Source organism: Anguilla anguilla, chromosome 9 (assembly GCF_013347855.1).
Source record: "Anguilla anguilla isolate fAngAng1 chromosome 9, fAngAng1.pri, whole genome shotgun sequence".
In the NCBI taxonomy this organism is placed as follows: domain Eukaryota; kingdom Metazoa; phylum Chordata; class Actinopteri; order Anguilliformes; family Anguillidae; genus Anguilla; species Anguilla anguilla.
Window position 1 is genome coordinate 48,714,412 of NC_049209.1, and position 24,638 is coordinate 48,739,049.

A 24,638-nucleotide genomic window follows, 5' to 3' on the forward strand; every position below is an offset into this window, starting at 1 on the left:
TGTGGAAATTCCACTCTTCCCTTCCTGAAATACCACTGAAAATTTCTGAGGGACTACCATGGGGTACAATTCAAACCCCTGGCCTCTAATTCCCATGATGCCGTGGGAGATCACACGCTAATCTCTGGAGGTGTTTATCACCAGGAACAGAGACTACTCCTCCCACGGCACCTCCCCTCTCAGGCCTGCAGGGAGAGCGTTCAGACTCCTCAAGGAGACGGAACAGAACAGGAGCCGTTACCGTCTACACACAGAGGAACTCCCTACACGTCCCTTTATATTAGTGTGCGCACTGCACGTCCTTTCATCCATTCTGCAGTCAGACGCTTAAACAAGGAAACTGAATATAAAGACTCAAAATATAGTTAATATACAGATACTATATGGGGATCCATATATACATTGATCCATATGACTTAAAGCTTACAATGGATACACAAATTAATGAATGAGATATATAAATATATATTGTAGGTATAATCCATAATGTCATAAAAACTGTACCATTACAATGGGAATAACAACCTCTCTAAGATACAATGATATGTGCATGCAGTCGTTTGAGCAACAGCTCATCCCTCAGGCTGAATCTGTGTGTGTATGTGTGTATGTGCGTACGTGTGTGTGTGTATGCATGTGTGTGTGTGAGTGATTCCAGGGGATCAACAGATTATGTTTTTAAATTGCCTGCCATTCATTGACAAAGCTTGTCCTTGCTGGTCCACAAAACGCGATGTCCATTATAACGCACTCATGTTATGAGTAGTAGTGGTAGGTGAGAGAGCATTAATAACAGTATGAAGCGGCTATTTATTCCACATAAACGCATTTTAAAGCCATTGAGCTGATCAGTGTGGGTCTTAAACCCTGAAGTATCCCTTATCATCTCTTTGAGCACGCTCTACAATTAGCATGTAGAACCAGCAGCACAAGGAGATTCAACTGAATAAAACTGGAATAAAAATCAACTTCAATCCGAGGAGATAAATCTACAGCGATTACTCTTTTTTTCCCCCTCCACCTCAGGCGCTCCATAAAAATCAATAACGTGCGCAAACAACAAACCGAAAAAGATTTGCAATACAGTCTTCATAAAAAGAAATGCATGAAGCAGAACAGCAGGGCAATATCTGGAGCCAGGATCCATAAAGCGATGTTTTTTTCAGATGTACCGGGCCACACGTGTTGCATCACCGCATTCATCAAGCGTGAGACTGAATACAATGAAATAAAGCTCTGCGATTCAATAGAGCCCACAACTCTCTGCAGAACTGTCAGAGAAAACGTAAGCATGGAAAAATCTGGTTCAGGGGGTGTCACAATTCAAAGGATTCAGGCACTCTGTTGTAATCATAGAAAATTTCAGTCTGTTTGTTGTTGTTGTTGTTTAAAAATTCTGAGAAATTCTTCTGAAAGAAAGATTCAGATTTATTTGAAGCTGTGTACTTTCTATCCAGGCTGTGTGCGCTGAGGTGAAAAAACCTTGAGCACATGCAAAACCATTCAGCACCAATAACAGGACCAGTGATTGGACATGGTCTTTGTTTTGCACCAATCAGTGAAAGGCCTTAGTAAATCTCCATCTTAATAAATGGCCTTCAGTTTTGCCCTCAGTTTTTCTGAGATGTGGAGCACGTTTGACCTTGTCTTTCCGCAGTACACCACCAATGTGAACGTGTAAGTGGTGATGTGGGCCAATGTTGAGCTGGGCTAAAAGGATGAAGAATGATCTATAAAAGAGTCCACGGGCAATACAGGGGATTTCTTTAGTGTGTGGGGGCCATGAGGAGTGGAGGCTTGAGGCCATCCGCATTATGTGCTTTTGAAACAAAATGAGAACACCCCCCTCCCCCCCATCCACTCACATGGTCTCAGCCATTATTCCTCTTCTGGCCCACTGTCTATAGAGAGCAGTAAGCTTTGATAAACAGCCCTACACGCTCGTGCCTGTGAGTTATCGAGGGATTAGGAAGAAAGGAATCTGCCGAAAGCATCTGTTACGGGGTCCCTGTCTATCTCCATGGTGGGCTTAGCGAAGAATACGTGCCGTTTAGCAGTAAACAGCAGGCCCATTTGATAGGGTTTGACAGTGATGATAAGACAAGGATAAGACAGCTGCAACATCTCCTTACTGGCATTAAACACAGAAATCCACCAATTACTGAGCACGTTGATGAGAACTGACAGAACAATGGTGACAACAATTGGCAGACAGTTTCTGGCTATATTGACCATCTGTGGAAAGTATCCACCAATAACTGCAGTTTGCCCTGATATTAGCCCCGATTTCTCCATCCGTTAAACTGTGGCTAATGGCATGTGGTTAATTGCCTGTGATCATACATGTTTGAATATGTCCTCTAGAGACCTGAATTTGATTTCACACACTCTCGCTGCACTATTTTGGGAGCCCCAGTCCTTTATAGGAGAACAAATCCTCAAACTGCGCTGAGCTATCTTGCACGAGAGGAGGGAGATCTTTAATGGTTGTCCACATCGTCACTCTCTCTCTCCATCCTCTACCCAAATCTATTCCAACATGGCTGCCCTTCAGAACTCACGCTCATGCTCTGTCCTGCGGTACGTCTAGTCACAGGCTAATCCATCGCTGTTCCACGCTTCCTTTTTGTGATGATTACTATCAGCCTACCCTGCAGCTGCAAGGTCACTTCATATTAAAGACACAAGGGCAGTGCTGGCTGCCAAACTTTGAAGACTTTCTGCATTTAAAACATTGTGCCTGTGGCCCGTTACAGTCTGCAGCTCCCGCTGTGCGATTCAGAACCTTTACTGCAGCTGGGCTTAAACTCATCCTTCTGCTCGAACTCTTGGAAATCTCTCAGGAGATGTGCCGATGTGCCACCCGGGCTAGGGGAATTGGAAAAAAAATAATCTTCTAAGAGAACAGTCAGACCTCTGAGAGTGTAATCAAAGTGTTCAATGAACACAAGGAACAGGAAAGGCAAGTGAATCTGTAACAAAACCATGAGGGGACCAAGTTCAGAAGCTGGCACATAGTCAAAGCTTAGCACCCGTACATGCATGCAGTAAGAAGAAGAAGAAGAAGAAGTAGAAGAAGAAGAAGAAGTTTTATTTCTCAAGACCAAGGTCACAAGCAAGTACAATCCATTGAGATGCATAGAGTGGGATATCCTCCCTTTGTGCAGTGATCTTTTTCTCAGTGATTTCTACACGTCATACAATTATTGGGTTCACAGTTGGTGGAGGTTTGTAGTCTGTGATCCTAACAATGTCAACAGCCCTCCAATACTTTAAAAAGGAGACAATTGCTAATAGTTCATGCATCATTGGAGAACTACAGAGGGAGTTATGCAATCATGTAACCTATATACCGTATAATCCAGTGAATACATGCAAATGTGCACTTTAAATCAGGTGGGACCACAGTTGAATACTTACGTTATGGAAGCTATGAAGTGACAGGTCAAAGATTTATGAATGTTAAGGACAACCCTGAAAGAACGTATAGTGCAGGGAAGGGACACTCTTTCTGACAAGTAGTTATTCATTAAATTAATTATCGTAATTATTCCCTTGTCATTATAGTGGAAGATCTGAATGTACACACACACATGCATGCACGAATGCACACATGCATGCACACAAAACAGCTTAATCAAAATTAAAATGTTTTGACAGTTCAATTGGGTCTCAGTAATGAAAATACAAAGACAAGCACTGTTTCGTAGAGTGCAGTATAACACTAATTAAAAACAAACCATGCACTCCAGAGTTACTCAAGGGCTATTTCAGGAACCTATTAATTATTCATAACGCAGAGAAAAGAGTACAATGCATGCACGTTTGAAGGAGAAGAAATCTCTTGTTGATAATTTTAAGGGATTCTTGCAAAACATTCAACCGCAGTCCCATGTGGGGAAAGTTAAAAAGCATCATTGCACTTTGAAAATAAATAACTTATTTTTCCTTCAAAGTGAGCCTGGAGGTTTGCATCCGTCTTGAATCTTTGCCTCTAAATTCCACACAATGGGGAACAGAAGAGTGAGGCCTTTTAATATAATGCTTACTGATGGAGATTAATACATTGCTGAAAATGACTTTCACAAACCACAGTGGGCATGGAGTAATGTGACTAATAGGAAACTTATTTCTGTCCCATTGCGGTGAAGCTGGTAAACAACTCCAACTCCAAAGGTTATATTTGTACTTGGCAAGGTAGTTGTGGTGAGTTTGTCTAATTCTTGCATACATAATTCTCTCTGAGACCTACTGGGGGGAAAAAAAAATAAAATTTTTTAAATCTATATACAGTATGTAGATCTTCAGATGGAGACTGAAACTCAAAGTTCATGTGAAACACATCTAACCAAGACAGTAGAAAATGCCACCCAGAGATCAGGAAGATTTCACTGCACAGAGTTCACTGCTATCTAAAAAGGGAAAAAGGCCAAATAAAAAAGAACAACGAGCGACTTTCTTTCCTCAGTTAGAAGGAAGCGTGTACCATTCTTTTTCAGAGGGACGTATTTGGCCGCAGTCGGGTCTGATCTCCGCCCCACTCAGTGGAAGAATGCGCACACTTGTCTGGTTTGCTGTCCGTCAGCTCGTTCTCCTGGGCAAACAGATTGCTTTAAAAAGGTCAGCCAGGCAGAACAGGCTCCGCATTTGTCATATGATTTTTTTTTTTCTTCGTGTTTTTGCAATGGAATTGAAAAAAAAAAAAATCACTGCCATTATTTTATATGTGCGTGCACGCGTGTGTGTGTGTGCGTGTGTGTGTGTGTGTGTGTGCCTTTCAGTGACTTTGAGGTCTGACATCTGGTAGACTCATTCACAGCAGTATGACTGTGTAGATTTCTGTTGCATGTGGACAAAACAACACAGCAAATCTGTTTGTGTTACAGGAAATCAAATCTCAATGTGTTTGTACTAGTTCAACAGGGACAATATGCGCTATATTAGAGGTAAACGTACTGGATTCTATCAGAGTTGCCTTCACACTTTTGCTGTTTAAAGTTATACATCAGGTTTTGAGTACAATGCTTTGGAGTTCAGCAGTGTATTGGAGTTTATTTTCCTGCTTTAAACCACAATCCTGTTTTTCAGCCATTGTGTAACCAGAAGGTCACAAGAAACTACTGCATGCTTCTCAAATGCCCTTCACTGCACACAGACTGTCTTGGCAAATCAAATAAAAAATAAAAAAAAAAACTAAAAGAAAAACTATTCAGTTTTATTTTTTTAGGTTTAGTATTCAGAAACAAAACCTTCAGAAAGTGAACTATCCCTTTTAAACAGGAAACACTCACAAAACACTCGTGTTTGAGAAACAGTTGTACGTCGTCCCCATTGGTATCTCAGCCTGCTGTTAAGATGCTCTTGCTCACATCTGAATCACAGATTGTTCACAAACAGTTCGGGATGCAAACTACTGAAATTAATTTTTAAAAATGTGCGTCGCAAGAAATGTGTGGTGCACATTTCCTTTCAAAGATGTGTGCTGAATGTGCTTTTTGGGTATATGCTGAGGATAACGGTTCTGTGGGGGCGATTTTAAAATATTGAACAAAGTAAAATAATCTCCACATTGATGAGCTGGCAAAGCTGATGTTCATAACAGAAAACAGGAATGTTCAATAAACGCAGCTACCAATGGAAGCATGTGCCTGTTTTATCCAAAATTTTCAAGAGATGCAAATAGTCCTATTTAATGCATTTATGATGAATATTTAAATTATTTAGGGAGGAAAACATCAAAACCAAGCATTCAAAAAGGGAGCAAAAATATGACAAAGTAGACCCTAAAGATCCAGGCAGCCCAGTGAGGTCATTACAGAAGCCTTTATTGTGGTGAGCAGAGCAGGAATCGCCAAAAAGGTCCTATAAATGAGCCAACAGTAACCTGTGTCAGGATCCAGTCTCCATGACTTCACCCCTGGAGGGGAAGTGAAGTGTGGGCCTGGCTCAGATTGGGGTCTGCACAGAGTTAATGAGATTCCAAAATGCTCTCTCTCCAGGTGTACATCTCTGCCATTCTCAGAGAAAAATGTTATTATTATTCTTATTCTTACTAAAGATGAAATAATCACAGAGCTCTTTCAGAAACAGGAGCTCTAATGGCTCACCGTGAGTCCCATTTCCTCCCGATGGCCGGTCCCCTTAGCAACCGTTACCACTGCCGTTAGTACGGGCGACTGGGGGAGTGAGGCTCGGGCCAGTTGGACGTTCTGCGTGTTTATTGGCCGGGTCTGGTCCCCCACAGGCCAGGTTTTTATTGTGTGTTCGCTTCATGTGTTCTTTTGCCTGTGTGGTTTAGGTGTGCTTTTGTCTGCCTGAGATTTGGTCCTGCTTTTACCTGCTGGATTTTGATTCTGTTTGTACCAGCATAATTTGATCCTGTTTTAACCTGCATTATTTGGGCCTACATTTTACTGCACCCGCTTAATTTGGGGTTGTTTTTACCTCCTGGATTTAGGCCTATTTTTACCTGCGTAATTTGGTCCTATTTTTACCTGCTTAATTTGGTCCTGTTTTTACCGATGAAGATCTCACCTCTCCTGCATCTCTCTCTGCATCTCTAGTCTCCCTTGCACCCAGATGCAGTCAGAATAATGAGTAATGTCTCGAGTTTGCTCTCCCAGTCCTAAGCCTCGTCATAAATGCTTCTTAAGTCTCTTTACTCCGTCTCAGACGCACCGAACCTCACAAACAGCGACTGTCCCGCAGCGCATCGGCGATTCCGATGTTTCCTCTCTCGCCGTCTCCTGACTGCCGTGTATTATTCATGATAATTAATATGAGGCTAAAATAATAAAACATGCGGCGCAATGGAGCCGCACTGCGTAACTAGTGGGCCAAGAGGATATTAGCATTCATGGATTTGTGGTCATTAATATTGTAGCAGAATCCCTGAGGGAGCAGGTTGCAGAAAAACAGCATGGAGAAACTAAGCCTTGGTCTAATTATACTATACCCTATTGGCACATGGACAAAATCAATAGCTGCTTCAAAGGGATCATGCAGATAGCTTTCAGAGCAGTTTACACCAGCCCCAGGGGGACTGGGGAGAGAAGGCTGACTGAAAAAAGATGCTGTGGCATTAATGAAGTAGATAGGGTGCTGCAACAGGGCTTTGGATATCAGACAGTTCAGGATTTATCATCTGTGTACACATATACAATCCTGAGCAGTTCTGTCCAAATGTAAATTCATTTTAATTGACCGTATTATAGAGCTTCCATAGACACCCAGTCACAAACCCTTAAAACAAGGTTCTTCATTTTGTTTGAACGTTTAAGAAAAGAAAAAAATGACACACAAAAGACACAAAAAACTTAATACAATGAGCAAAAGGGTTTTGTAATAAGCATTCAACCTTTAGTACTGCATTAGTTTCCATTTAATAGCCTTCAGAAAACTGCATTGGGAAATTAGAGAAATATTATTCCACTGATAAATCTAATTAAATGTGGAGATGTTCTGAACAATCTTGAAGGGAAAAATAAAACCCAAAAAAGGGTGGAAAATATGTAAGTACGAGAATAATGAGACAGGTGGGTATCATAGTAACAATAAGGAAGGGAGAGTTATTCAGCCAATTAAACTGGGGGATGGATCAGGATATTTAGCTACCAATGCATAAATGTAGCTTACAATGCATCTGCTAACCCATAGGTTCAATATCAGTATTTTATTAAAAATATCTGGAGCATTTCAACCTCACTACAGAATCTAAATACAGAAAGACCCTAACCACAGTCATTTTCCTCCTTATTACAATAAACTTGCATAATGTTCACTTCAAAATGTGTGTTCATGCTGTTACCTGTAGAATCTATAAAAATGATATCATTAGCATTCAGTTCTGGAGCACTTTAAGCCCACAGCTGCCAATTAAATGGAAGCGATGGAGCTTTGTTTGAGTGGACTCTCTCTCCATGGGAACACTGCAAAAATACTTTTACCCCCTGCATGATGTAGAAGCTATTTCACACAAATAATATATTCTGAGGAAAGCTATATATTTAGCAGGAATATGGCCTACTCTAATTTAAAGGTTTAAATTTGGTCCCACTGTACATGATTAAATACTATATTTAATCACAGACTAACTAGGGAAATAGAGTTGTTATGTTCTGACTGTCACTTCACTTTCTAGTTGGTTATCTGTTTCTCTCCTGCACAATCTTTGCTTCGGTTTGTAGTATGGGCGTGGTTTCCTCTAACTCTCTCCCCTCAGCTGATCACTCTCACCTGTTCCGGTTGCATTCTCATGCACTGGTTAATCACTCACATTTCATTCACCTGTTCCCTGTTTGCATTCTCACTCTCTGTTCAATTATCTCTCATTTCACTCACCTGGTCCACTTAGTATATATTCTCTGTTCCCGCTGCTCTTCAGTGCCAGATTGTGCCTCTGTTTCCAGTGCCTTTCCAGCTGTTACGCCTGTCATTTTTTGGTCTCATGCTTGATCTTGCCTGTTTTCCCGACCACCGATTTTTGCCTGCCGTCTTTGCTTTATTGATTTCCTGTTTTTGACCTTCGCCTGTTTTTCGACTTTGATTTTACATACTGTTTTGTACTTTCGTCCCGGTGGATTTTTCTGGTTTTGATCTTTTGCCCGAACTGACTACAAGACTGCCTGCAGTATTGTGTGCTGCTGCATTAAACTTCTCCTACAGGAGTTTCGCCACTTCTATCTGAGTCTGCATTTGGGTTCACCAAATTTCGACCCGTGACAAGGGTATAACCACAGACCTACGAACACAATCTCGCGTGGTATTTGCAACTGTAAAACCTGTCGCTGCTCTGTCAATATTTCTACTTTACGCCAGATTTACCCGTATAAATAACACATTCATCACTGCCACCAAGGCTAGCATTTTCTGTTTTCCCACAACTATAAAGATTTCTATACATTCAGAAATTCCCTATTTTAGGGACTACATAACAAGCTAGTTGCGCTGTGTCTATGGTCATAGTTATAGTGTAATAGGATGTATTATTGCCACAATGTAAAATGGAACAGAGCCTGAAACGGTAAATTTAATGCATTTATAGAGGAGCCATTAACCTTTTGTAATTTTTGTATGATCAGTTCTGACCCACTCCTGTGAAATCCATGTATATGCCCTGTATCTATGGACTGAACAGATGGTGGCAATCATGGCTTCTTGTCACTGATTTATTATGTGGGTAATGCCTCATAAGCAGGGTAGAGCTGAGCACTAGGGTGCAGACGTTGCAGTTTCCCCCATACAGAATTCTTCAGTTTGTGTGATTTAGCCGGATGCTTCCACCTTGTGATTGACTGCATGCTCAATTCAAAATATCCCCGATGATGACAGTAGATAAGTTTTTTTTAAAACATAAGAATATGTAATGATGAGACTCAGCCAAAAGAGGTTTTCCTTTCACCTGCAGTCAAAAGAGCAGCACTGTGTCAGGTCCAAATTTTAGCGCGGGGCAAAGACATGAATAGTCACAGAAAATGTCACCAATATGGATGACAGAGCTGTTCTGACAGATGGGGGTATGGGAGGGGTGGGGGGTAATGAAATAAAATGTGCTCTCCTCCTGTGTGGCAGGTCAGATGGCCCTTTTCCCCGCTGCCTGTGGCTCAGACGCTGCTGGACAGAACCCTGAACCCCTGGCTCTTAATCAAAAGGGCTTAAGACTTCACATATGGGCCTGAGCAGTGGGGTCCCTTTCCTGCACTGGCCTCACACCTACTGCTAATGAGGGCTTTGGGTCACCTGCAGTGCTCTCTCTCTCTCTCTCTCCCTCTCTCTCTCTGTCTCCCCCTCTATCTATCTCTCTCCTCTCTCTCTCTCTCTCTCTGTCTGTGCATATCTCTCTCTCTCTCAAAAATATTTGGTACTGTCCAGCCCCCAACCAACCCCCCCCCCCCAACCCCCCCACCCCCGTTCAGTCACGCACACACACACACACACACAAGCCTTTGTTGCCAATGTCCTCGCTTATCCTATTAACAGAAAGAGTCAAAGAGGGATTGGAGATCAAAAAGAAAAAAAAATCCAAATGGAATGTGCCAAGTTAATTATATTCTGTCAGACAGCTCGTGGCACTGAGCTGGCTGGTTTCCTCTTTAACACAGATGCTGCGGCCCTGAGCAAAATGTCTGCTTTGGCAATAGAATCAAGATTATTTTCAAATACAATAACCGGTTAATTCGACAGTGACCACAGGGCACAGAAAATACTCATGTCTGGTCGTGATAAATAATAATATTAGTTATCTTCATACCCAAATCAAACCCCAAAGGCTTTGTAGGAAAAAAGACAGAGCTCGGTATTATGAAAAATACATTTCTTCCTGGCAAATGAGTCTTATTGATGCTTCAATCATATTAAACATAGCTACATCTGATACAGTACATGCTTTATAACTTAAGGCTAACATACAGGATATCTCTTCTAATTCATAATATTTCCAGATCAGCTGGACTGCCAGAGTTCTGAACAAAAAGACACAGCTGATATTTCCTTTTTAGATTGATTGAAGGGTTTCACTAAAATGACACAGAAACATTGTACAATAACAATTGAGGAAGAAGAAACAGACGGCAGTTATTCATTTCATAAATTTGATTTGTATGGTTAGAGTTGCAGAAGAAGCGGGGATGGAAGGCACACACATTTTCCAGAACAGATTTGCAAACTATACAATCTTATGCAAAATAAACAGCAAGACGGAATACAAAAGCAATGTCAGATCAAATCATTCAGATCAGATCTTCTCCACATCACTGAACTCTGACAGCTACAACAGTCATGTACTATTTGTTTGTGGAAATGGAATACGCTGCCATACTCTTGAAATACCAAAATATTGCAACACTTCAAATATGATCAACAAATAGGCAAATGTGGACAATATTAGCACTTTCAGATACTGTACTACAAATATTACTGTGAGACGTTTGTCATTTTTTAAAAGTCCACTTATTTACAATGGATTTCAAAGTTTTCCATATCCATAAGAGAGCCTGCAGATTTGTATACACAGCAACACTGTCTGTTTGTGTCCTGGTGTGTTTACCATGTCTTCTTTGTGCAGACAAAAAATCCATTAATCTGCAGAGAAAACCCCTCATGAACTGCTCATGTACATCTACTGTGCATGCATCCATATCTATTTCCATCTTGTTTAGTGATTATGAAGAATGTCAATTGGTTGCCGCAGTGCCAATTTCTTTGCACTTTTCATAAATGCATAGATTGCCACCATCAGCTTCCACAGAAAATTTCTGTGGGTTGTTTTATTCATCAGTTAAGACTGTGTTGTTTTTGTAAGAGACGTTAAGCTGGTTTCAGGCTGATTATTTGTAGATTTGCATTGCTAATTATTGCAAAGGAGAATTACTGATGTGGTTAAATGTAATGAGGAACTGTGTAAATCGAGACAAGGAGGTGCAGGTACATCAGAATCAGCGGCTAGGAGAACACATGCCAATGAACGCACAGTGCGTAAAGTCAGGTTCCTTATATTTCTACAGAAGGCATTCTTTGAGTTACAGTCAACATTAGAACATTATGCAATGTAGTAAACAAAAGAGCTTTATAATGATATCATATATATTATATATCTGATAGATAGATAGATAGATAGATAGATAGATTTTGAAAGATATTCATATTGTATTGGATGCACTTCAATTTTAAAATAGTGAATCAGAATAATATTCACTGTGAGCATAGTATCAGCACCTATCTACAGGCTGGAAGTTGTCCTTGTTCACCCATCCTAGTGATTTTCTGCCCAGAAAGCCTTCCGCATGGTGACAAATCATCAGGAAGCTTTAGAGCCTGTGCTTTGCACCCACTCCCCTTTGATCCTCTGAAAGGTGACACATTGAAGTTAGGAGCGTTTGATTGGCTGAGCCAGTGCTGTTGCATCAGTCTGACACACATTGAGCATCGGCCAAAGGGGAGAGTGATGAGCGGCTTCACGGCTCCACCAATCATCATGGCTGAAGGCCCAGTCCCATATTTCTGCTTCCTCAGAAACTAACCAATCATATTTCTGCTTTAAGTGCTTCCTTAGAAACTAACCAATCATCTTTATGTGCTAAGTGCTTACTTAGAAACTAACCAATCATAGTTCTGCTCCATGAGCTTCCTCAGAAACAAACCAATCATAATTCTACTCTAAGTGCTCCCTCAAAAACTGACCAATCAAAGGCCTCCAGTAGAACTCTCTCTTACAGAAACTTTTCTATGTAAAGTTATGTGTGACCATATGCTTGGATACCTTGTGATTCCTCACATTACTGTGTGAAGACAGCCTCTCTTCTGCCCAGGCTTGTGTTGTGTGGGGGAACAGGGATGAAGGTGAAAGCTCAAGGCAGAAGTTTCCCCTCAGCACTGACACAGAGCCAGTGAAATCCCAACCTCAACCGCCAAATCCCAACCGCAACTGCCACACAGAAGACCCCAAACCGACCTCAGCCCAGCGCTCAGGGGCAGCTTCCACCCCCGAAGGTGAGAAGGCCTGCCGACCGCTGCCGCTCCCGCTCGTTATTCCGCTCCTGGAAAGCGCGGGTTTCTCTCTGATCTCCAGAAGAGCGCATCAATAATTCCCATCCTCCGCCAGGCTGCCCTGCTGGCTGGCCTCCCCCTCCCCCTCCTCCTCCTCCAGGATTGATTTACTTTTTATTGAGCTCATTAGCCCGACGCTGGGCGATTATTCACCGATGGAAGGGGGCCGCCGCGAAACCTTACCCCGGCAAACAGAACGTGGGATCCATTTCCTCTTTTCGACCGGCCCCCACGCCTCGCGCCCCTCCCCCGTGCCTCACTTTCCCGTCCGCGCTCATCCGCATGGCGAGTGGAGGGGAGCGTGTTGGCGGCGTTTCAGACGATTATTTTTTAATTACCTCCTGCGACGGCCCCTGACTGAACACGAGTGGTGGAGCGGGGGGAATAGCGCGCTAACAGCCGCCATCATTGCCGTGGTTTCAGACCCAAAACTCCGCCTCTCCGCTCCGCTTCACTGCGTACGCACAGCCAGCTGTTCTCACGTAAACATTAGCGCCTTTCGACCGACAAGCCTCCATTATTTTACTCTCCAAAACTATCAATAAAATTAAAACCGCCATATATAAATTCCCTCTCATCGTGTGATGCCGTGTAGTAGAGCTGAGCAGAAACAGAAGGATCCGTCGTAAAAAGCAGGGGTGACTCGGCGTGCCTGAAATCAGTCTGGAGGGGATCAGTGAGGCTGTGTAAATGTTTAATCTCACTGAGGGGAACAGGTGAATGTGCACTATTAGGTGACGTTAGCAGGAAGCGTTACGTTTTGCACACGATCAGGATGTCCTCCACTGCAGTAGGGTTCACACATGAGGGTCCCCTGTGTTTTAGAAACCCAGGGTGGTAACCCACCGCCACCCCTGATCTCTGATTTTATATAAAGTATTAAGAATGAACTTTTTTCCAGTATTAGAATTTGGCCACACTGTTGAGAGAAAAATAGTAATCAAAGAGTAAATCAAATATTAGAGCTGGTTGAGGGGTGACCTTTCTTCTCTATCTCATCCTGTTGTTACAGAGGATGCCAGGGAGAATAGTTGTACAGACTCTTCAGTGAATTAAACTCAAGGTTTCACCACATTTCAAAGGGCTCACTGGATCGGATCCATCAGTCCTTGTCATGTTGTTGTTTTATCGCACACGAGCTAATCGTGCCTCATCTTGACAGTCCAAATGCTACCTCCATCTGCAGGGAGACTGAAGGCATTTTAGCGGGGGTTTGACAGGAGCTATCGACGGGCTTTGGCTGGGGAATCGTGGGCTCTCGGCTGCTGAGTCCGGCCTTGCAGACAGCTGACCAGGGCCTGCTCTACTGAACGCCAAGCCTTCTGGAACCTTCTGGCTCACGTTTCTCTGTCCACAACGATCTCAGCCAAGACTGGTTATGAATTATCAGGATGCCACAACACGGGGAAACGTGCCCATCCTTAAATTTACAATCCTTCTCATCGTGAAAAAGTAGTCTCTGAACATTTTTTTTTGTTCTGTGATTAAATGTGAGCAGGTTTTGTAGTCGCAGGGGCTCTTTTGGACAATTCTGAGAAAAGTAAGCAAATTAATTTTCTTCGCTTTAATAAACTTTACAAAAGCATATTTTTATGCAGTACACAAGGGCATAACAGACCTCAGAGGACAGAGAAAGTGTAGGTAATTTCAAAAGCTGTGAAAGCACTCCATGATACAGCCTGCTCAGTGTTTAATTTATTTTTATGGCTGGGGACATTAATCCTTTGATGTATGAAAATTAAAAGACATTTATGGACAAAATGACCAAATCATTAACACAGATTTTTTCTTGCTATTGATTACCCTCTAAACAAAAATTCAGTTTTACCTTCTGAAATACATGCTTTGTCTTTAAACACTATTGGCTAAGTATTTGGGGTACTTTTACCTCCCCTAAACAGTAAAATGTTCTGCATTAACTCAACACTGATAAAGCACATATTCCTCTGGTAGAGTGTATGTGATCCCTATTGGACTCATATGAACTCTGTTAGACTTGAATTGACTCTGAACATTTATCTGTGTGTGGATTTATGTACCTCTAGGGCCCACTCTCGGTCCCCACTGACATAAAATCTACTGAGCCTGGGGCCTTCAGTGAACAACATCCTGAATCCTCACAACCATGACAGAAAGAAATGCTTTCATGTTATCGGAAGGAAATTGCATCATGCCTGCTGTAGCTGAGCTCTCAAAAACGTTGATCTTTGTTAACAAGGAATCATGACAGACAATGATCTTACCTTTGAGAGTTTATCAGGAAACTACCTAACAGTGGGATCTGTTTGTACAAAGAAACACTTTTTTTCTTTTTTGTGTTCTGCTTCTTTCAAAGAGCTGAAACACTGGAGGGAGACTGAAGGAATTCAGTCAAATAAAGTTTGCTAAAAAGTTTGCTAAAGCTTTACCTTTCCCCAACAACAAATCCAGCTGCCTCAACATTACCATTTGTCAGTGACATCTGCTGAGCTGAAAACTGAGGAGGCAGAAAACTTAAACTTGAGACTTCTGGTCTCAACTTTCTTTAAATTATTTTCCTTGAGTAACAATACAGTGAATAAGTCACAAAATACTCAATACCACCGGATATAGCCAGTTCCACTCAAATGCGTTATGCAGGAAATAAAATAATTTTTATTTGCGTTGCAGAATTTAGCACATTTTATTCAACATTTTTCTAAATATATACGTACTCTTAGTTTTCTGCATTCACACGTGAAGCACATTTATGGCAAAGTATGCTAATTTTGTGATTTTGAAGAGCAGGTTTTGTTAGCCTTTATTACAAGTTGTGCTGAAAGCTAATATCTTAATTAACAGAGTATTTGTATATTCTTTTAGTTATTTGTACTTATTGTATAAAACAGGTTTTTCTAAATTGAATTTATTATTTAATCTCCCTGACATGATGTGAAAACAGAAGAAGTGTATTTACCTGCCAATGGAATATTCAGATTTTTGACAAAGTATTCTGCCTTCCCAATTTTCAGCTCAGCAGCTGCCACTGCCTTTCATTTCCCCACACCTCTGTGTGGATCTGTCACATTGCTTATTAAAAGTGCTGCAGTGTATGCGAGACTGTGTGTGTGTGTGTATGTGTTTATGTGTGCGTCCGTGTGTGTGTGAGAGACTCTGTGTGTGTGTCTGTGCGTGTGTCTGTGTGTGTGACTTTGTGTGTGTGTGTGTGTGTGTGTATTTGTGTGTCCATGTCTACTTCCAGCTGTGATAGGGTAGGTGCAGTTATGATAGGCCCCTCCCCCTTCAGTACACACAGAGCTGAACCCCAACAGGGCAGGAGGAATTAAAAATAAAAGCTGTGTCACATGACGGAAAATAAAACCAGTGCAAACAGCATCAAGTGTAGAAAAGCAAGAGTTAAAAAAAGAAAAAGAACTGTTGTTCTGCCTGGCAACTGAAAGAGAACAGGCTGCTGGGTCAGGTTTGGGGTGCATTTAGAGGGCTCCAACTGGCACCCTAAACAGAACAGGGCTGCTGGTGTTGAGGGCCTGGTGGTGCAGCCTGTTCTGATGTGAGGTTTTGGGGGGGGGAGGGTGGTACAGATGTCCTCTTGAAGGTAAGGATGCCCCCACAGGGACAGTAAGCAGACAGGGCTATGAGTCTGCGGGGTATGGGGCAACACTGCCAAAAATCTGCTTTTGTGTTTGTCCAAACTCTTCCAGAACATTCTGTGTACATGTCAGAAAGCGGAAAGCAGATGTTGGCTGTGTATTCAGAAGAAGAAACAGATCATGGAAATGTGTGTTCTTTTATCTTTTTAAAGGAAACAGCTGATTGTGTTGCTGGATCTGGATGTTGTGAAAGTTGAAGGAAGCCTAAGAATCACCACTGACATACTGGTGTGTGTGTGTGTGTGTGTGGTTGTATGAGACTTTACTCAAAGAACATAACCCAAATACACAGAGTCACAGCAGCTGTCCTCCTAAAGGGGGGGTGTCATAAATCACTTTTTGGCAGAGGTCCTGATGGGCTCAGTGATCTAATGTCCAGGACGGATGGCGATGGCTCTTACAGCGGCGTTCTGCTCTCACAGAGCGAGCTAGTGTTCTGCCTCAGCAGCTTGATGATGTCATAGAGGTAGGGAAGGGTTCTGTCTCAGTGGCTCGATGATGTCACAGAGGTGGGGAAGTGTTCTGCCTCAGTGGCTCGATCATGTCACAGAGGTGGGGAGTCCCTGATCTCACTTTGGGCTCCTGCTTAACACTTTGCCCTGAAATGACTCCCTTCAACAGTAATGCTACACAAACACACAGACATTCATGCCATGTCTACCAGCACAATTTCAATTTTCAGTAAAAATGAACGCAAAAATGAACACAATGAAATAAATAAATAAATAAATAAATAAAATTAAAAGGGGAAGTTTCTCTGCTTATTTTTAACACAGAAATGATTGTTCAGCTGTTTACAAGGTTGCTGCCATTGCACTTTTGCTCAATTAAGGACAAGACATGAAGGCTGTGTTTCCTTTTTCTGCTTTCCCAAATCCCAGAAGGCCCTAGCCAATTCAGTGCAGGTCAGCATGCTCTAACAAAGCCTTTGGGGCATTCCTGGGAACATGAGTGAATCGTGAAGCCTGTGCTCAAGTTTAAAACATTAAAAGACCCTTCTGCTTCATATTAGCTTTGGCAAAAATATGATGGAGTAAATGAGATGCTTGCTGCTGCGTAGAGCTATAAGCTTTATCAGAGGTTAAAACATTGTTATTGGAGCTGCCGTCTTTAGCTGGGTAATGGCTGAAAGAACTCAGGACCTTGTCCTTTTTGCTTCTGAGTCTCAGACACACAGTCTGCAGCCAAGCTGGGCTCTACTGGTGTCTGACAGCAGACTGGTGAAGTGAAGAATAAGAGCTGCTGGGGGTCCTGGTATGAGCCAGCCAGACTGGCAGTGCACTGCGGGCCAGCCTGAGTGAGCGCTGGACCACAAAGGCACTACCGAGGTGGGGGAGGGGGGGGGGGGGGAGCGGTCGGAAGTTCCGTCCCTCACTGTGAATTCTGCACCATAGAAAGCTGTGCTTGGCATGGGCTACGCTGATGGCCCTAGGGAGGGGGGGGGGGTGCAGGGTCCCTCCGTTGATTGCGTCATTTGTGTGTCCAGCTCTGAGCCCCTGCAAGATCGATGCCTCCTGGCGAGATGCAGAGAGGGACGGGGGACAGGGATGGGGGGGGTGTCCCTGTTTAAGCTCCCTGTGGGCTGGTGCATTAGCATGCTGAGGTCTTCCGGGTTCATTGGGCCTTGCTTTACCAAACCTCTCATTCGTGAAAAAGCTGATTTTTACTTTTTTTCACGCCCTCAGAAGGTCAGGTGGGAGGGGAGGTTTTTGGGAATTAAGCGGGGGATGACCACGTGCTCATGGCCTGAACAGGAATACTGTTCCAGGGGAGGGAGGGGTTTGGAGAGAGTTTGCCCGGACAGTGATGAGGTAAAGTCTGAGGAGCTCGCCACACATCACTCCTGTCAGTGTGGAAAGAGTGACTCCACTACAGCCATGAGTTCACTTATGCTTATGAGCTTTTTTTGTGCAGAGTTCCGGCATAAATTTACGTTTGAATACATACACTCATACATACATACATACACACACACACACACACTCATATGCACTCGTATGCACATGCATACAGACATATGCTCTCTCTCTCTCTCTCTCTCTCTCACACACCCACACACACGCACATGCATGCATGCACACACACACACACACACACACACACACACACACACATACGCACACGCACACGCACACGCACAGACACACACACACAGCCCCTCAGATCTGCCACTACTCTGAGCAAACCGCGTCTACACACAGCCAGCGTTACAGAGCCCTGCAGTCACAGTGTAAATCCACACTCTCCATGAATACTGATTCTGCACTTTAATCCCCCCACTAAGTACAGACACAAGACACATGGCAGCGGCTGCGCTCCCTGTCCATTAGCCTGCAGGACCGGGAGACAGCGGGTGTCCGTGCACAAAGCAGGGCTAAAGAAAGGAAATTACCTTCACCTGAAGAGCCGGGATGGACAGCTATTCCCAGCGCACGCTGCGTGAGGACTCCCATTCATTCCCACAATCCCGTCTGGTCTCCGCTGGCTTCGCTCCGTTTCTCTTCCTCTCCTCTCTTCTGAGAAACGCAGGCAGCATTCAAAGCAGCCCCGCTTCCTGTCAGGTTTTATCCCCCAGCGTGGACGCTGACCCTCGCATTCAAGTCCCCAGCCAGGAGGAGAGAGAGAGGAGTGAAAAAAAACCAACCAAAAAAAAAAAAAAAAGAACAGAAGAATGAAGAATCAGGACTAATGAGAAACCTCTCTCTTTCCCTGTCTCTCTCTTTCTCTGGTGTCTCAGACACACACACGCAGACACACGCGCGGGCGCGCTCGTGTGCACACGGTCGTCGTAGAGAGAGAGAAGCGAGCGGGCTGCAGTCTGCTCCAGCGATGTGGCGGCTAAGCGGTAGCCCGTGCTAACGGGAGGAAAGGACGGCGAGTGAGGGAAGACATCTGCGAATGTGTTTATATGGGGCTAAAGTAGCCTCTTATCTCAGCCACAGACCACCCACCCCCTCACAGGGATGGAATTGTTAATGGCACGTACCACTTGTGCCAGAAAGCGGGGTGGGCGACCGGCAGTGGGAGAAAGAGAGAGAGTGAGAGAGAGGGGAGAGGGGGAGAAGGCAAAAGGGGAAAAAGAGAGAGATGGAAAAGGAGGGGGAGGGAAAAGAGAGAAAGAGAGAGAGAGATGTGTCCCTCTTCATCTCTGGGTCAGGAGAAGGATCTCTCCTCCTCTTTGGAGGTGGTATATTCTATTTGACTGAGAATAATCCAGCTACTTGGTTGACTAATCACTCTGTGTTTTCTTGCACAAGCAATCTGAGCTCTAGATTCCCTGAGCCACAGATGCGCTGTGTGTCCTGCCAGGAAGGTTTAATCACTCATTATTTATTTATTTATTTATTTGTTATAGAGAGGAGGATATTGTTTAAATTCTATTAGAAAATGGTGACACGCATCCATCTTAATAAAAAAATATTATCTTCACGTCCACAAATTATAGAAAGGCACACGTGCATAAACATATACACACACACACACACACACACACACACACACACACACACACACACACACACACACACACACACACACACACCATATTTCTAGTGCACCATATTTCAGAGCAAACAAAAGCCTGGGGGTTCTGTATTTTGTGACTTGCGAGAAGATCCCAGGATGAATAAATTGGCTGTCATCCCCAACACACCTGAGACATGCACAGATATGAATTGAACATGAATTTGATGATGACAAAGTATGGCAGCCTGTCAGCCGATCCATCAAGTCAGTGTAGCACACAAATCCCCAGACGTGTGATTTAGAGCCCAACTGTTAGTCATTACACAACCAACCGTCACAAAACAGTAGGAAACACGGCAAGCGTCGTCTGGGAAGAGGAAATAAAATGATGAAGAATCCAATTCTCAGTCTCGCGTTGGGCCAGCTATTATGTTTTGAGGCAGAAGTGATGTGGATCCTGCTGGTTACGGACGTTTGCTTTGGAGAGAAGAGTCCGCCTCCCCTCGGGGAGCATCTGTGTGCTGACAGGCACATCGGCCTCTTCTGGAGCTGCACTTGAAAGAAGCACCAGCCTGGAGCCTATCCCAGCATGCATTGGGTAAGAGGCAGGATTAGACCTTGGACAGGTCGCCAGTCTATCACAGGGCCTATTGGACTCATATGTACTCTATTGTTGAATTAACACTGGACATCTTACTGTACGGGTCATGCAGCACAGACTGTTTAAGTCCAGGCCCAGCACAGTGCTGCATGCTCTGTAGTTTGTAGATGAACACTGAGCCTTGATAGGCTGAATGGCCACCGAGTGTTCTTGAGATTTCATTGTTTGCCACGTCTGTGACTATTGAAAATGATAATCCATTTTAACACAGCTCTGTTAGCTGTAGTCTGCTCTCGCTGTTAGGCAGCTTTTCACAGCTGCTGTGGGTGTTCAGCTCCTTTCTCCCTCTCTTTCTTCTCACCTCCAGAAGCCAGCGCTTCAGATTGCCTTCCTGCCTGTCCCTCGCTGCCCTCGATTATAAAGAGGACAAGAACAGCAGTTAACAGTCTGAGTTTTATGCAGTCGCGTGAAAAACACGTTCTCTCCCTGTGAGCGTGAGGGGAAGTATATTTTCTCTGATCATGTGCGACAGGCGAGCCTTTTTGGCGCTGTGTTTGGTCCTGCTGTTAAGTTCAGGCACGGCTGTGCCGGAACGAATTCCCGTCTGAGCGGCCCGTTCGGGCGCTACGCTAACGTGTCGCACGCCCGCCGGTGAGAGAGCGCTCATCTCCCCCTCGGTGTTCACGCCTCGCGGCGAGCTTCGGTTCGCTTCTCGCGCGGGTCGTCTCTCAGGCTGATGATGTCACTGCGCTCGCGGTGTCTCTCAGGCTGATGATGTCACCGCGCTCGCGGTGTTTCTCAGGCTGATGATGTCACCGCGCTCGCGGTGTTTCTCAGGTAACGCACTCAACCGCAGCGTGGATGTGTCAGTGCTTATTTTTCTTTACTTTTGCACTGAAGATATTTTCATATTTCAATATGTTTTTCAAATTAAAATATGGAAATTTGCTACTGAGGCTGATAAGGATGAGCAAGAAAAGTAATTTTGCCCCCAAACATCTACAGCTACGACACCCGGCTCTCTTTCAGTTCTCTACAGCGCTGAGTCCCCATTAGAACAGGAGCTTGGGATTTTGCTCTCTTCATTTTAATTGAATGTCCCTTGTAGTGTAGGATTCAGCTTAGCACAATATATGGTTCTAAAGGTTAACACCTGCGTCTCATGTCCCCTGCAGGGGTAAAGAAAATGAACTGTCAGGCCTTAGGAGGACATACAAGAACATGAAAACCAAGTGGCTCAGCTATAAAATGATGAGTAATTCTGTGATGGAAAGAGAGAGGGACCATGGTGCTCTAGGTTTACATTCTCTCTCTGCTCTTTCTCCTTTCGCTCTTTTGGGATCCTGTTCTGTGAACACTACTGCAGTAACCATACCTGACTGTCCTGACCTCCTTACTATGACCCTCACATAAAGAAGTGCTTTTAAACTGGGGAAGGGGGGATGATTCTGTTTATTTGTGCATTATCCGTAACTATTTCAGACAGATAAACAGCACTGATCTGCTCCCTTCAGCAGAATTATAGAGTGACTTTTCCAAACGTCTTTTTTCGCTTCACTGCTGATGTTTATTGGAAAATACTTCACACGAAAAATGCACACTCATTTTTTATGTTGACAAGTCAGGGTAGCTTGTAGCTTGACAATACAATTACTCAACTCAACAAGTAGCATGCGCGTTTATCTTTGTACCTGGAGAGCATAATTTGCATCGCACGGCCTTTCTGTGAGTTTCAAACTTGCCGTTGAGAGCTGGAGGGAAGGTGATGAATGAAAATATCTTCTACCAGACTCTCTTAGTCTGTCGCAGAATGGAAAAACACTGAATAAATACAACTTACCCTCCCAGGACTCCACACTTCTAGCAATGAGAGGGTCACAAAATTGGGCCCCATCATTTAGAAACAAAACTGCACTGCTTTGCTTTGAGGTTACTTTGAATTAATTTATAGCAAATTTATGGTAAATCCACAGGTTCTCTGAACATTTTATATGAAATAGTTTATTTTTATTCAGTTCTGTCTGTAATGAATTCCTGATGCGTTTACTTTATTTATAAAATCATAAATATATAGAAAAGTTAAATGCAACATATTTCTATGCACTGATGTTGTCAGGTTATTCACCTTAGACAAAAGTAGCGCATAAAAAATGGTCCTGTATTGCATAAAAGAACACAAATAATATGACCAGGGCTTTCATTAAAAAACAAAAAATTTAATACGAACGAATATCTACCTGGGACTGGGGTTAAATAAAGGTTAAATAAACAAATAAAAGACAAGGAATTAATTCATTCTGGAACAGTGACTGGGGATGCTAGAAGCACTAAGTCATATAAATGAACCCGCCTTGTTTCTTAAATGAACCTGTTAAGCTGCTACATAGTCAAAGCAAATTAAAAGCAGTGCAATATAAAGCTGTGGATTGCGGTGGGGGGGGGGGGGGGGGGGGGGGGGGGTGGGGGGGGGGAGGGGGAGGGGGAGGCAAACCGCTTCTTCTAAATGACAGTTTGATGAGATTATCTCCGTTTCACCGTCCTTTCACTTATCTCCCCAAGCCCCTGGGAGAAAAATGTCTTACAGCAGGGAATCTTAATGTGCAATTAAAAGGCTCTCTCACATTTTAATCAACCAAATACCCAGGCAAGTAATCAGCCCGGCCTTGGAAGAGCATGCTGAAAGTCACCGTTCGGCAACGTGTCGTGGGCTATTGCCAAAATAAATGTTATCTCACCTGAGCAATTCAACACGACCCTTTCCTTGACACCATAACAAAAAAAGAGATTTAACTAGAAGCAGCTCCAGACAATGAGCAATTAAAAGCCTGTGGATAAGACCAGGATAAGATGGATTCTGTACAGATCAAGGCTAAGAAATCACCAGGCTGAAATTAACAAGGCTGCTGCAAGGAGGTAGAACATGAAATGCACTGAGCAGAGATCACTCAACAGAAGCATAAAATTATGTGTGGAAAGACCTGGAAAGTAGAGTTTTAAAGAAAATGATGAATGGACATTGCATCACCAAGACGACAGTGCTGTAAGCACACACATGTAAAACTCAATGATCCTTTCCCATGGTACAGGTCGTATACACCGTCTGCTCACTGAACAGCACATCACAGTGAACCCTCACAACCTACAGCAGATGTGGATCTAGAAACATGCAATTAAAAACTAATTTGGCAGCTCTTTATAAAGTTTGTGCGTGTACTTAATAAGCTACTGAGAAATTCACATGTAATTGCATTGCGTGTATTCTGTTACACAGCAAATCATGGAGAACAGGTGTTTGCTGATTATGTCATTACAAAAGGTCATCTGAGCAGCCTTGTGTCTCTCTCTAATCTCTGCCGTAACCTCAGCTTCAGATCTCCCACTCAAACGCTCGACCTTAACCTGACCGCATCTGCGGTTGAGCAGCCATATGAAATTGAGCATCGGCCACACAGAACTTGCTTGTCATTATGTGGAGGTTCCATATTCACTTACACTGTAATTACTTATAAAGGTCAGGGTGATACTAAATGTAGGCAAACTCAGATCTGTGTTCTGATGAATGCAGTGCGATAACTGGAAATATAGAGTTCAGGGCCAAACGTGTTCACAGAACTAGGAGACCAATAAAATTCACCAGGCAGTTAAAAGCACAGGAACCATAATGGACACAATCAGATGAAGGCATTCTGATAGAATGTGACTGCAGCTCACTTTATCTAATGTTCAGTCCTGATAGGGAAAAGCAGTTTTTCAAATACGTGAATCTCAAACATTTTATGTATTTGTGTTGTACGAGATACTAGCTCTTTTTGTATGTTTTTTTGTATGGTTTATACTTCTCTGTGAACCAGCCTATGCCTCCATCATTTTGAATAATTTATAATCATTTAATCATTTTAATCATTTGAGTATTTTGTACAGTATTATGTTTTTAAAATATACTTGACTACAGAGCACATCACAGCATATGGGCAAACTTCAAAGATGAAACATTCAGGATATACTGTATATGTTATGGTCAATGTGAAAAATCAGTCATTTTGCAAAACAACTGGTTATTTTGAATTCTCACAATGACCGTAACATATATATTTGAAGAGCGGCTGCTGTCCATTCAGCACCACTCTGTGTGTGAGGCAGCTCACTGTCAGAGAAGGTCAGTACCCTGGACAGCGCCATCCTGACTCACAGGGCTCATCCCCGAATTTCACCGTCTCCACATGCAGCTGCTGCAGCCAATTGAGTAATTACCACCACAGCCAATCACCAATCACCACCTAATAGAGCAGATTCACTGAGCTCACCACCACAGCCAATCACCAATCACCGCCTAATAGGGCAGACTCACTGAGCTCACCACCACAAGCCAAATAGAGCAGGCTCACTGGGTAGTGCGGGAG

General features: G+C 43.3%; 1 protein-coding gene across 7 annotated transcripts in view; it reads right to left on the reverse strand.

Annotated features, from left to right (window-relative positions):
• The window catches only part of LOC118236375 (galactosylgalactosylxylosylprotein 3-beta-glucuronosyltransferase 1-like), a 57,742-nt gene extending 38,909 nt beyond the window's left edge, over positions 1 to 18,833 (reverse strand). For 3 of the 7 annotated variants that reach the window (XM_035434681.1, XM_035434680.1, XM_035434677.1), the window contains exon 1: positions 18,565 to 18,833. The gene's annotated coding sequence lies outside the window, so the exon portion shown is untranslated. The remainder of the gene's footprint in view (positions 1 to 18,564) is intronic. The other 4 variants (XM_035434678.1, XM_035434679.1, XM_035434675.1 and 1 more) reach the window with 2 other exon arrangements.
• Between the last annotated feature and the right edge of the window lie 5,805 nt (positions 18,834 to 24,638).